The 14,919-nt window shown below is 40.6% G+C and overlaps 1 protein-coding gene across 3 annotated transcripts in view; it reads right to left on the bottom strand.

Moving 5' to 3' along the window:
- clybl (citrate lyase beta like) overlaps positions 1–14,919 on the bottom strand; it is a 150,937-nt gene that overhangs the window by 63,743 nt on the left and 72,275 nt on the right. Inside the window, exon 3 of one of the 3 annotated variants that reach the window (XM_059970499.1) lies at positions 8,337–8,414. The exons of 1 other annotated variant lie outside the window; for it this stretch is intronic. The gene's annotated coding sequence lies outside the window, so the exon portion shown is untranslated. Of the gene's footprint in view, positions 1–8,233; positions 8,415–14,919 lie in introns of those variants that run through there. One more of the 3 variants, XM_059970500.1, reaches the window with a different exon arrangement.

Raw genomic sequence — 14,919 nt, 5'->3', positions numbered from 1 at the left:
TGTACCTGCTTTCTCTCCATACCCCCTGATCCCTTTAGCCACAAGGACCATATCTAACTTACAAGAGCCATATCTAATTTACAAGGGCCATATCTAACAAGTGAGGAAGGAATAGAAGGAACTGTTGGAAGGTTGAATGAAAACTGTTATGAAACACGAACACTTGGGCTCAATGACCATTATCTGTCTATTAGACTCAATGTAATAGAAACAGTAACCCTCTGGTACCTCACCATCAGAGATATTACCCATGTGTCAACTGATGATAATAGCCATTGAGTCTTTGGCAGTCGAGGCATCACAATCAGATCAAATTAACATCCGTGCTTAATCATTTGCAACAGAGTTCATAAAAACCACAACTTTGTTTAAATTAGACCTTTAACAGAGTAAAACAAAACAACCACTGCTTTTTAGGTGGTGGGCTATCAAATATAATTCACATTGGGACCGAAAAAAAAGAGATTTTAGAACAGATGGGCAAACACGATAAATTTTGAGCACACTAAAACACACAAAAAAAGAAGTGTTTAAGGATGGCAATTCTTTCTTTTCAAATCTTTTTATTATTATTAATCAAAAATAACACAGGTACATCAAAGTAACAACACTTACAAAAAAATTAACATAAAGAATGAAAATTTTAGTGAATGAAAAAAAACCCTACTAAGCAAAAAAAGTGAGAAAAAAAAAGAAACCCATTGGGGGTACAACCCCCGAGCCATGAGTCATACAGAAAGCTTCTAAAAATAAACATCAAACCACCAACAAGAAAGAAAGATATATCAAAACAACCTTACAATTAGATTGTGGAGAAAATCTATCAGTTAACTCAAATGATAATAACAAGCAAATGAGCCCCATCTCTTCTCAAAATCAAATAAAGGTTCAGAGGTTCGACTTCTAATTTTCTCTAAGCTAAGACTTCACTTGAGAGAACCATTGTGACAAAGTAGGAGCTGATATATCCTTCCATTTCAACAAGATGGCCCTCCTAGCTATCAATGTAACAAACGCAATAACATGTTGGTCAGACACAGAAATATCATGGATATTTTGAGGTATTATTCCAAAACGCACAGTCAATTTATTAGGTTGTAAGTTGATTCTGAGTGCTTTAGAAATTGTCAAAAAGACTGACTTCCAAAACTGTTTTAGTATAGAACATGACCAGAACATATGTGTCAGTGTAGCTATCTCAGTTTTACATCTATCACAATGCTTGTCAACATTGGGAAATATTTTAGAAAGAACATCCTTCGTCAAATAGTAACGATATACAACTTTAAACTGAATCAGTGAATGACTAGCACAGCTCGAAGAAGAGTTAACCAGCTTCAGAATCCGTGTCCAATCCTCCCATATAAAAGACAAATTGAGTTCCTTCTCCCAATCCTGTTTAATCTTAAGTAAAGGATGCTTATCCCATTGTAATAATAAATTATAAATTCTTCCAATAGAACCTTTCATCAAAGGGTTCATAGTCATAATTGTATCTAACAAGTCAGCCTCCAATATGTAAAGGATGACAATTCTAGCAAATTTCTGCAAAACACTCCCACTTGGAGTACTGTGCTTAATTCTGGTCGCACTCACTACAGGAAGCAGAGATTTACAAGGATGTTGCCTGGATTGGGGAGTATGCCTTATGAGAGTAGGCTGAGTGAACTCAGCCTTTTCCCCTTGGAGTGGCAGAGGATGAGAGGTGACCTGACAGAGGTGTATAAGATGGTGAGAGGCATTGATCATATGGATAGTCAGAGGCTTTTTCCCAGGGCTGAAATGGTTGCCACAAGAGGACACAGGTTTAAGGTGCTGAGGAGTAGGTACAGAGGAGATGTCAGGGGTAAGTCTTTACTCAGAGAGTGGTGAGTGCGTGGAATAGGCTGCTGGCATCGGTGGTGGAGGCGGAAACGATATGGTCTTTTAAGAGACTTTTGGATAGGTACATGGAGCTTAGAAAAACAGAGGGTTATGGAGAAGTCTAGTAATTTCTAAGGTAGGGACATGCTCGGCACAACTTTGTGGGCCAAAGAGCCTGTATTGTGTTGTAGGTTTTCTATGTTTCTACGTTTAGATGTACGATGGAATATTCTGACTGGCTGCATCACAGTCTGGTATCGAGGCGCCAATGCACAGGATTGCAAGAAGATGCAGAGGATTGTAGATGCATCAGCCAGCTCCATCGTGGGCACAAGCCTCCTATCATCAAGGACATCTTCAAAATTAGGTGGAAAATTAAAATTAGAATTAGAAAAATTAGAAATTAGAATTAGGTGGAGGATCAATGCGTGGCTGTGGGATTGGAGCAGGGGGCAGGGATTCAAGTTTCTGGATCACTAGGACCTCTTCTGGGGCAGGCGTGACCTGTACAAGAAGGACGGGTTACACTTGAATCCTGGGGGGACCAATATCCTAGCGGGGAGGTTTGCTAGGGCTACAGGGCAGACTTTAAACTAGTAAGATGGCGGGGCGGGAATCAATTTGAGGAAACCATGGGAGAGGAGGTTAGTTCACCAGTAGAGCAAGTAAATAGACAGTGTGTGAGGGAGGAAAGGCAGGTGATGGAGAAGGGATGCGCTCAGCCCGAAGATGCAGGGGAGAAGAAAGAAAAGGATAATAAATTTGAATGCATTGTTAGGGATGAAAAGAGAGGAGGGGGTGGAGAGTATCTTAAATGTATCTATTTTAATGCTAGGAGCATTGTAAGAAAGGTGGATGAGCTTAAAGCGTGGATTGATACCTGGAATTATGATGTTGTAGCTATTAGTGAAACATGGTTGCAGGAAGGGTGTGATTGGCAACTAAATATTCCTGGATTTAGTTGCTTCAGGTGTGATAGAGTAGGAGGGGCCAGAGGAGGAGGTGTTGCATTGCTTGTCCGAGAAAATCTTATGGCGGTGCTTTGGAAGGATAGATTAGAGAGCTCCTCTAGGGAGGCTATTTGGGTGGAATTGAGAAATGGGAAGGGTGTAGTAACACTGATAGGAGTGTATTATAGGCCACCTAATGGGGAGCGTGAGTTGGAAGAGCAAATGTGTAAGGAGATAGCAGATATTTGTAGTAAACACAAGGTGGTGATTGTGGGAGATTTTAATTTTCCACACATAGACTGGGAAGCTCATTCTGTAAAAGGGCTGGATGGTTTAGAGTTTGTGAAATGTGTGCAGGATAGTTTTTTGCAACAATACATAGAAGTACCGACTAGAGATGGGGCAGTGTTGGATCTCCTGTTAGGGAATGCGATAGGTCAGCTGACAGATATATGTGTTGGGGAGGACTTCGGGTCCAGTGATCACAATAGCATTAGCTTCAATATAATTATGGAGAAAGACAGGACAGGACCTAGAGTTGAGATTTTTGATTGGAGAAAGGCTAACTTTGAGGAGATGCGAAGGGATTTAGAGAGAGTGGATTGGGTCAAGTTGTTTTATGGGAAGGATGTAATAGAGAAATGGAGGTCATTTAAGGGTGAAATTATGAGGGTACAGAATCTTTATGTTCCTGTTAGGTTGAAAGGAAAGGTTAAAGGTTTGAAAGCACCATGGTTTTCAAGGGATATTAGAAATTTGGTTCGGAAAAAGAGGGATGTCTACAATAGATATAGGCAGCATGAAGTAAAGGAATTGCTCGAGGAATATAAAGAATGTAAAAGGAATCTTAAGAAAGAGATTAGAAAAGCTAAAAGAAGATACGAGGTTGGTTTGGCAAATAAGTTGAAAGTAAATCCGAAAGGTTTCTACAGTTATATTAAAAGCAAGAGGATAGTGAGGGATAAAATTGGCCCCTTAGAGAATCAGAGTGGTCAGCTATGTGTGGAGCCGAGGGAGATGGGAGAGATTTTGAACGATTTCTTCTCTTCGGTATTCACTAAGGAGAAGGATATTGAATTGTGTAAGGTGTGGGAAACAAGTAAGGAAGTTATGGATCCTATGACAATTAAAGAGGTGAAAGTACTGGCACTTTTAAGAAATTTAAAAGTGGATAAATCTCCGGGTCCTGACAGGATATTCCCCAGGACCTTGAGGGAAGTTTGTGTAGAAATAGCAGGAGCTCTGACGGAGATCTTTAAGATGTCATTAGAAACGGGGATTGTGCTGGAGGATTGGCGTATTGCTCATGTGGTTCCATTGTTTAAAAAGGGTTCTAGAAGTAAGCCGAGCAATTATAGACCTGTCAGTTTGACATCAGTGGTGGGTAAATTAATGGAAAGTATTCTTAGAGATAGTATTAATAATTATCTGGATAGACAGGATCTGATTAGGAGTAGCCAGCATGGATTTGTGCGTGGAACGTCATGTTTGACAAACCCTATTGAATTTTTTGAAGAAGTTACGAGGAATGTTGATGAGGGTAAGGCAGCGGATGTAGTCTATATGGTCTTCAGCAAAGCCTTTGACAAAGTTCCACATGGAAGGTTAGTTAAGAAGGTTCAGTCGTTAGGTATTAATGCTGGAGTAATAAAATAGATTCAACAGTGGCTAGATGGGAGATGCCAGAGAGTAGTGGTGGATAATTGTTTATCGGGATGGAGGCCGCTGACTAGCGGGGTGCCTCAGGGATCTGTTTTGGGCCCAATGTTGTTTGTAATATACATAAGTGATCTGGATAATGGGGTGGTAAATTGGATTAGTAAGTATGCCGATGATACTAAGGTAGGAGGTGTTGTGGATAATGAGGTGGGTTTTCAAAGCTTGCAGGGAGATTTATGCCGGTTAGAAGAATGGGCTGAACGTTGGCAGATGGAGTTTAATGCTGAGAAGTGTGAGGTTCTACATTTTGGCAGGAATAATCCAAATATAACATACAGGGTAAATGGTAGGGCATTGAGGAATGCAGAGGAACAGAGAGATCTAGGAATAACAGTGCATAGTTCCCTGAAGATGAAGTCTCATGTAGATAGGGTGGTGAAGAAGGCTTTTGGAACGCTGGCCTTTATAAATCAAAGCATTGAGTACAGAAGTTGGAATGTAATGTTAAAATTGTACAAGGCATTGGTAAGGCCAAATTTAGAATATTGTGTGCAGTTCTGGTCACCGAATTATAGGAAAGATATCAATAAATTAGAGAGAGTGCAGAGACGATTTACTAGGATGTTACCTGGGTTTCAGCACTTAAGTTACAGAGAAAGGTTGAACAAGTTAGGTCTCTATTCATTGGAACGTAGAAGGTTGGGGGGGGGGGGGATTTGATCGAGGTATTTAAAATTTTGAAAGGGATAGATAGAGTTGACATGAATAGGCTGTTTCCATTGAGAGTAGGGGAGATTCAAACGAGAGGACATGATTTGAGAGTTAGGGAGCAGAAGTTTAAGGGAAACATGAGGGGGTATTTCTTTACTCAGAGAGTGATAGATGTGTGGAATGAGCTTCCTGTAGAAGTAGTAGAGGCCAATTCAGTTGTGTCATTTAAGGTAAAATTGGATAGGTATATGGACAGGAAAGGAGTGGAGGGTTATGGGCTGAGTGTGGGTGGGTGGGACTAGGTGAGATTAAGAGTTCGGCATGGACTAGGAGGGCCGAGATGGCCTGTTTCCGTGCTGTGATTGATATGGTTATATGGTTATAAAAGGGAGTGCCTCAAGGAGGCATCCTTCATAAAGGACCATCGGCATCCAGGACACGCCCTCTTTTCATCACTCCCATCAGAGAGGAGGTACAGGAGCCTGATGACACACACTCATCATTTTACGGACAGCTTCTTCCCCTTCGCCATTAGATTTCTGAATGATCCATGGACGCATGAACACTACCTCACTATTTCTCTTTTGTACAGTTTCCTTATTTTTTAATTGTGACTTATAATAATTCTTATGTCTTGCACTTTGCTGCTACCACAAAAACAAATTTAACAACGTCAGTGATAATAATCCTGATTTTTGTTGGGTATTTAATATTTCAGTGAAATTTGAGTAATATTGTAAATATATTGTTTGATTATGCATTCTTGTTCATTTAAATAATCCATTATGAGTGAAGTGTAAAAATAAGAGCATTGCACACATTGTGATAAATACACGCCTTGCTTAAAATAAACACCAAGTTAGATACGTTATTTCAGACTCCCTTGTTTTTCTTCTGATTAGTTTTATGTTTTAGAGTTACATAACAACTCTGATTCAATTCCACGAGCCCAGTTGATGATATCATGGTTGTTGATGATTAATTACGAGAAGATTATCTGCTGATTATCACTTTTGCTGTCATGGAGGGTTTGCTGTGTGTAACTTGACTCCTCTGTTTCCTACATTTTTCACAGTAATTAGACATCGAGTACTTTTGTGACTGTAAAGTTCTTTAGGATGCCCCAAGGTCATAACGGTGCTATATAAATGCGAACTCTTTCTGAATCAAAATTATAGAATCGTTGTTAATATCAGGTTTATTACCACTAATTTACATGACATGAAATGTGTTTACTGTGACAGGAGTATATTGCAAAGACATAAAATTACTATAAATTTCAAAAACAGTGCAAACAAAATAAAGGAAGAATGACGTAGTGTTTATTGGTTCATGACTGTTAAGAAATCTGATGGAGGAGGTTAAGAAGCTGTTTCTAAATCATTGAGCGTGGGTCTTTTGGCTCCTGTAACTCCTCCCCAGTGCTAGTAACGATAAGAAGGCATGTCCCAGATGGCAAAGGTCCATTTTGTATTGTAGCTTGTGATTTTTAAAAAGCTAATATTATTATGTGGCCAAATGGAAAGTCATGGGTTGATGGAGGAAATGATTACTTCCATTGCACAATTAAAAGTCCTAACTGTATATTGGAGTAACCGGAATTTGTAGTGGAACAAAAACAGATGTGTTACTTTTGTTAAACAGATGAATAAATTGCTGATGGATGGGAAATAAATGCTCTGCCTGAAAGCTAAACCAGACTGAGTGGAAATTTCTAATCTAAAGGATCACTGAAAGGAGAAACAAACAACCTGCTAGGGAAACTCTGCTGGTCCAGCAGCATCTGCAGAGGGAAAGGAATTGTTGACATTTCAGGTTGGTACCCTGCATCAGGACTGCGGATGGAGTGGAAGATAGCCAGTACAGAAAGGAGAAGAGGGGTGGTGAGACACAGGCCAGCAGGTGATGGGGGGGGGGGCGCCGAGGAGCGGAGAAGGATGACAAGCAGATGAAGCCAGGTAGGGAAAGGGCAGGGGTGAATTTGGAAGACAGAGGCAGCAAGAAGAAGGCAGATGGAGCCTGTAGGCGGAGTTGATTGGGCAGCACCAGAAGGTTTGCCGTATTGTGAGTATGATTGTGGTTTGAATCCCTGCATGGTCTCACCGCATTTTATTTTTGCAGCCTCACCCAACCTCATAACCATCTACAGAATGTCCCAGGCTACTGTAACATCACTGGAAGGTGAGGGAGGAAGGTGCATGAGGTAACCACCAGTTGCGGGTTCTTTTCTCATTCACATGCTGACCCTACAATGGACATGTAGTGCTGCTCCTCCCACCAGACTACCAAGCTCCACCTTGTTTGGCTGGCAGTGAGAGGTCCATCCTACTCAGAACTTTCCTCTACAGATGAGCTATTAACCCCAATGTACGCAGCCCTTAATATGGCTGCATTGTGGAAGAGACAGTCGACTACCTCTTTGTAGACAGTGGATTTGCTGAGAGAGTGTAGGGATGGATGCAATGATGGCATCTGCATAACAGAGGAATCTTTGATCTAAGGGCTGTTCCTGGGCATCAAGTGCTGTGGGAAGGCCATTAGCTACTTGAAGGATGCCTGAAACTTGTTGCTTTCCCAGTACAGAAAGATGTCCTTAAGGGACACTGCCAACTGGTGCAGTCCAGGTTGCAGGAGTAAGTGCTGAAGGACAACTGAAATTCAGTGCAGCAAATGCTAAGGCTCTGTGAGGAAGGACCAGTCCATGGTCGTTCTGCTACTGCATATGGAGGGACAGTTGAAGAAGCCCCTCAAACAATGAAAGGGGTATTACCACAAGCCTAGCACCATCGCTTGAGGGGCAATGGTGCTAGTCTTGTGTGCCTTCTTTCAAATTTATACTAATGAATACAACGGCCATTCAAGTTGATGTTTTGCACTGCTTCTTCTTTCGTTATATTTATTTACTGTGAATAAAATCTATGCCTTCATCATCAATTGGTACTCCCTCTGAAAAAACACTATGGGAACACCTTCACAACATGCATTACAGCTGTCAAGAAAGCAGCTCTCACCAGCTCCTTCCCAAAGTAATGACACTATGCTAGCCGTACCTTGAGGGGCAGAGGTCCCTAGTTTCAGAATTCCTTCTCTGTCACACTTTCCTCCTTTATGGCACTTCTTCAAACCTATCTCTTCAAACAAGGGCTGGGTTACCTTCTCCGGTGTCTCCATAGGTGGCTCTATCAGTCAGTTCAGCATTGAATGAACAACAGCCTGAATGAGTTCTTTGAGCTGAACAAAAAGAGGAAAATATTATCAATCAAGCGTTCTTGCTTCTGTAAACCAATGGAAATGTTCTCTAGGGGAAGGTGAATGAATTGACATCAACACAAAAGATTCTGCAGACACTGGAAATTTTGAGCAACACAAAATGCTGGAGGAACTCAGCAAGTCAGACAGCATCTATGGAGGGGAATAAACATTTCAGGCTGAGACCTTCATCTGGACTGGAAAGGAAGAGGGCAGAAGTCAGAATAAGAAGGTAGGGGAGGGAAAGCAGTACGAGCTGGCACTTGATAGATAAAATAAGTTGAAATGAGTTGACATACAGTGCTGCGCAAAAGTCTTAAGCACATACAGTAGATACAGTTAGGGTGCCACAGACTTTTCACAGTATTGTAGTAATTTTATGTATTGGATTGTATGGCTGCCACAAAAAAATCATACCATATGTGAATGGTGATATATCTGATTTTGATATGGGACTCTGTTGTAGACTGAGAGTAGGACAGGGGGAATCTTTTTTGGGATGAGGGAAAGGGAGAGGGGAGGAAGTGGGAAGCATCAGAAAGACATTCTGTAATGATCAATAAATCAATTGTTTGGAATCAAATTACCTTGCCTGGTGTCTCAGGGCTGTGTGTGCCACCCCCTGCCCCTAGCACTCCTTCTCTGCCATCTGTCCCATGATGCTCTATCATCACCATTCCCAAAATCCTTTGCTCCCGCCAGACTTACAAACTTGCTCTATGTTGCCAAGTACAGTACTGTGCAAAGGTCTTAGGCACCCTAGCTGTATATATATGTGTGCCTAAGACTTTTACACAGTACTGTAAGTTATGGCATTTATGGATGTTATCAAATGTTGTCCATACCATGTTTAGATCTTGATGAGTCACTCCCGATTTCAGTAAGGTCACTTAAACAATAAAAAGATCATCACTATGCACTTAGTATCATTTGTTGAAAGATAAATATTGGTCAGGACACTGGGTTGAACTTCCCTCCTTCCTTCAAAACAGTGCAGTGACATTAGTTTATGACCACTTTAGTAACACTTAATCCTTCATAATTCCTTGGTGCTTTACTGGACTTTACACTCTAGTCTTCAGGCAGGATTAGAACTCAGAACAACCTGACTGGGTGGCTGACTGATCCCATGGAGCCCTGACTGAGCACAGCTAGATCGAACAATAACACTATAAGTTTGCAGGTGAAGAGTGATAATTAAAGTGCTCTTAAAGACAATTAAAGCTCTCATCCTTTCCAAAACTACAGACAGATTTATTACCAGATACTTGAAATAATTTATTGTTTCAAAACGTTACCTTTTATTCTTCATGTACAGAAAAATGTCATGTGCTGATGAGATCGGTATTAGGCAAAGACTTGAAAATTAATGGTTACAAATATTACTGTAATTTCACGACAACTGTGGTTTCTAAATGATTGAAACACAGAAGCAATAAAATGATTGGATTGCTTGAATGAAAAGCTTATTGTGGTAACCAAAAGCCAAAGCATTAAGGAAATTATAATGATTCACAGCAAAATGCAAGGACTATAAATTTTTAAAACAAACAAAAGGAAATTAAATCATGTCATTACAATTTGTATAATTCAATTTCATGCTTTTTCTTCAGAGCTACTGTGCACTTTAAGGTTTTGTTTACAACCATAGATTGTCTTTGCTTGGATCATGTGACATTGCCTAAAGCCTTAACTCAAGAGGGCAAACTAGTGCAATAAAAGTTAATACCCAGCGTGAAACAGCTAGTCATTAAAGGCAAAGAATCACCAAAGTAAAACATTCTCAATGAAGGACAGAACAAAAAATTACTGAAATTATCTGGGGCACAAAAGAATGGCGAAGGAACGAATCAATGAGTTCTCCTCAACACAAGAGCTGACTGAATGTCCCTGTCTTCATTAAAAGGGATAAAACAGCGGCAAGTGGTTTCAATAACTAGTCTCAAGAGCTATCCAAGTACCACTTATGCCTGTTTATTCCTTATGACCTCATTAGTATGGATATTTTCTGTCTGAGTCCAAATAGTTAAAAAGAAAATGCAAATTCTTTTAAGAGATAACCAACCCAGAAACCAAATACAAGGGACCAAAGTCAAAACAATTAAGAAAAAAACAACTTTTACCTGAAACATGATATATGGCCGAATGTGAGAAAGCATTGTAGATGGTAATGTAGGCAAGAGCTGTTAACTTAGCATTTTTATTGACTTTGAGACAGAGAATAACCTGGCACATTATAGTGTGCATTCTGGCGCAGACATTCAGACCCTTTGGTCCCTATTGTACTACTTTGAACAGAATAAAGAGAAACCCCACTGTTTGGAAATCCAGCAGAACATCCCCACAACACAGCACAACTGTTCCCTCATGCATGAATGGGAGAGAGATAAAAGGAAAAAAATGGACTTCTGAGGTACGGCAAAAAAACAAAAGCATCAAAAGTGCTGATCATGAGGGAATGACACAACTGGTTGCCGTGGAAAGGGAGGCAGAACGAAGTTCAAACAATGGTGTGGACAGCTAAGTGACATGTAGAAAAATTGTAAAAAAAATACACAGAAGAAATGCTTCTGTTATTGTGGTATAATAAAATGGGAAACAATGCACATCAAATTCCTTCAGGTTTAAAAAGTAACACTCAAATTTGTAACCTCAGAACCAACACAATACGCTGTGCGGACGTGCCTGCAGCAGGCACAGTTCAAATAATTCTAATCAAACCTTGCTGTACGTTTCTGCAATACTCCGTGAACTCAATTTTCGACGATTCAAGCACAAAATCAGTTCCCTATGGATATTCCCAGCTGCCCTAGTTGAGAGATCTTCAGCACTAAACAATAAGCACTCATCTGTAATCACATCTTACTTTTGATCATCCTTGAATTTAAGCACTCCACGAGCCTCAGCTGCCAAGGTCTTAATGTCTAGGATTAACTCTCTAACTTCTCCACCACACTGTTCTCCTTTGAGAGTTTCTTAAAATTTGGACAGATTTGCCTGGGTCAGCTTTCATGCTTAGTTATTCTATAACCACAAGAATGTTGTTGCCTTTAAATGCTTTCCAATTCTAATATCTCCTTTAAATGCTTCCCAGTTTCCAAAGCCACCACCTCTACCAGCGGGAAGGACAAGGGCAGAAAAAGCTCAGGGAACACCACCTCCTGGAAGTTGCCACCCAAGTCAAACACCATTTTGACTTCAAAATGAAAGTAAATTTATTATGATCAAAGCACATATATGTTACAGTACACTACCTTGAGATTCATTTTCTTGCAAGCATTCACAGGAAAATAAAAAAATACAAAATAATTTTTATGAAAAACTGTACATAAACAAAGACTGACAAATAAGCAATGTGCAAAAGAAGCTAAATCATGCAAATAATAATAATAATGGAAATTTATCGCCGTTCCTTCACCATCACTGGGTCAAAATCCAGGCAATCTTTCTCTATCTTCACACCTTGAGAATGTCAGTGGTTCAAGAAAGTCAGCACTCTACCATCATCTTCTCAAGAACAACTAGGATTGGCAATTAAATGTGGGCTCAGCCTGTTATAGGAGCACTGTTGAGAGCAACCTGTCAAGCAGCATCTCCAGCTGTCTTGGCAGCAGTTAACCATTGGACTACAAGCCCCTACAAAGAACTATGGGAATGGCTGAGAAGATCACAGGATCTCCCTACCAACCATCGGGGACATTTATCAGGAGCGTTGTGTGCACAAGGCTCTTAGCATTATTAAGGATCCCACCCATCCAACCAGCATCCTCTTTAATTTTCTGCCAGCCAGCAGGAGACTCCAATGCATAAGAACATGAACGGTCAGGGTGGGAAACAGTTTCTTTCCTCAGGCCATTAGACTTCTGAAGAACACGTCTGCCGCATCACATTCAAAGTGTCAAATGTTAATCTGTTCTGTACCTTACAATATTCAATTTATACACTTTAGTGTGTTTGTTGGTGATCCATCTTTAGACTTCATCCTTAATTTCATAACTGTGTTATGAGCAGTGCTTCACACCGTTTCAGAGCAGTCTCGTTTGACGGTATACATGTATATAGTTAAATGACAATAAACTTGACTTGACTTGAAGCCACATCCCTTGACAGAATATAACAAAAATATTATTTTAATCTCATCATTAGTGGTTTGAGATTTATTCTGAAAAGAGGGACATACTGAAAATTTGGCATTCTCTGATGAATGCCCATCAATGCACAACAGAGTTTCCAGCATTTTCTTCTCAATTTCAGATTTTTAGCATTTTACTTTCTTTACTATATATATATTCAGATGGTTTTAAAGTTCCCAATGAATTCTAGAGTTGAATTATTCTATCGTGGCCAGGCAAACAGTAAGCACTCTTTAACTGTAGTCCCTGTTGTAATGTAGGAAACACAACAGGTCAGCACCTTGAACATCAATATGATGGTTCCCTGGGTGATGGGGGTCTGCCATTAAGGAACCATCGCCCAGGACATGCCCTCTTCTCATTGCTACCATCAGGGAGGAGGTAAAGGAGTCTGAAGTTACATGCTCAACATTTTAGTAACAGTTTCTAGCTGACCAGCATTAGACTACTGCACGTACAATAAACCACCCTAACCTCACTGTTTTTGTTCTCCTTTTTCCCTACTGATTGAATTTAGTTATATGTATTTCTAGTATTTTTATGTATTGTACTGAACTGCTGTTGCAAAACAGAAAAATTTCATGACATATGTCAGTGATATTAAACCTGATTCTGATCATCAATAATCTGTTCTGGTGATCTTATTACAGTGATTAAAATTGGTCAGTGCTACCCCGTTGTCTGAAATAGTGCTGCTGACTCTTTTGCCTCCACATGTGCAAGCAGAGCCTTAGCTTAATACCCCAAAGGACAGTTCCTCTGAGAGCGTGGCACCCCTTTCGTACTGGCACCGTTCTCAAGCCTCTGAAGTAGGACGAGGTGATCTTTTGTTGTCTGCAGTTTCTCTTTCCACAGATGCATTTTGGGAGTACAAATGAGGACAAGACATACACCATGAATGGCAGGGTTCTGGGAATTACTGAGAAACAGAGAGGTCTTGGTGTACAAGTCAAAAGTTCCTTGCAGGTGACAACAAAGGTAGCTCACGTGGTTAAGAATTCATGTGGGTTGCTGGCCTTCATTAGTTGTAATGCTGAATACAATAGCAAGGCGGTTATACTCCAACTTTATAAAACATTTGTCAGCTCACAGCTGAAGTACTGCATGAAGTTCTTGTCACCACAGTCATTATAACAAAGATGTGATAAAGTTGGAGAGATCCACCAAGATGTTAACTGGGATGAGGTGTTTCAGTTATGAGGGAAGACTGGAGAGTCTGGGTCTGTTCACTCTGGGGCAGAGGAGATTAAGAGGGGACAGGATTGAAGGATATAAAATAATGAAGGGTGCAAAAGAATGAGGGGATCTGATAGGGCAGATGGCAAGAAACATTCCCCTGTATCAGAGGTAGGTGAAACCAGAGGATATAGGTTTAGGGTAAGAGGCAAGAGATCCAGAGGGGAGCCGAGGGGGGACTTGTTTCACCCCCACAGTACTTGGAATGAATCACTAGAGAGAGCAGTTCAAGCAGAGCCGCTAACGGCATTGAAGAAGTCGAGCTGGCATTTGGATCACCTGGGCAGAAAGGGCCCCGTAGTCAGTGAGGAGAATGGGATTGACACAGGTAGGTGCCCACTGGTTAGTACAGGTACTGTACATGGTGATCTGAATGGTCTTCTTCCATGCTGTATGACTCTCTGACCCCATGACCTGACCTGCTGAGTATTTGCAGCATTTTCTGTCTTCACAATTCCAGCTTTTTGCTTTTGTTTCCAAATCTCCCGTTGTCTTCATCCTGTTCTTCTTTTTTAAGGCCTATTTCTTCATACCCAGAGACCTTTTCCTCCAGAATACTAACTTCAAAACGTTTTTGTTTACCTTGCATTTCCTTTTAGCTTTCTCGATTTTTTTCGGCAGAATGAGCTTCCCAAAACTGAGCTCTCATTTACTGTAGATCCCACGAGCTCTATCGTGTAAAAAATTCAAACGAGACTGCACTGTTATATATGGATTGACTGTGCCCCAAGGACTGTCATTAGGTAAATAAACGTACATAATCCAGACAATAAATAGCTCACCCAATGGTATTCTGTTGCAAAGCTTTAGCTGAGATTTAATTTACTTCCATTTGGGGGATTTTGCATGAAGATCTATGTCTTACTTATGTCATTTCTGAAGTCAGAAGGTAGCACACTCATGTCCCCTTCCAGAGGGCTCAGCAGAGAAAACCTGGGCTGACACTCCAGTACTGAAAAAGTACTGTCACCTTCACAGGTGCTGAATGTGGGAGGAGATGCTAATCTGCGACTTCATGAGCTCTGTCAGGCGAATCAATATAAAATCCAACTGCACTGCTTTGAATAAGACCAGAGCAGTTTTCCAAGTTTGCCAGTACCAATACTACCTCATTCAAC

The sequence above is a fragment of the Hypanus sabinus genome, chromosome 5, assembly GCF_030144855.1.
Source record: "Hypanus sabinus isolate sHypSab1 chromosome 5, sHypSab1.hap1, whole genome shotgun sequence".
NCBI lineage: Eukaryota > Metazoa > Chordata > Chondrichthyes > Myliobatiformes > Dasyatidae > Hypanus > Hypanus sabinus.
Note: the sequence above shows the minus strand (reverse complement) of the source record. Positions and strands in the feature narration are given on the sequence as shown.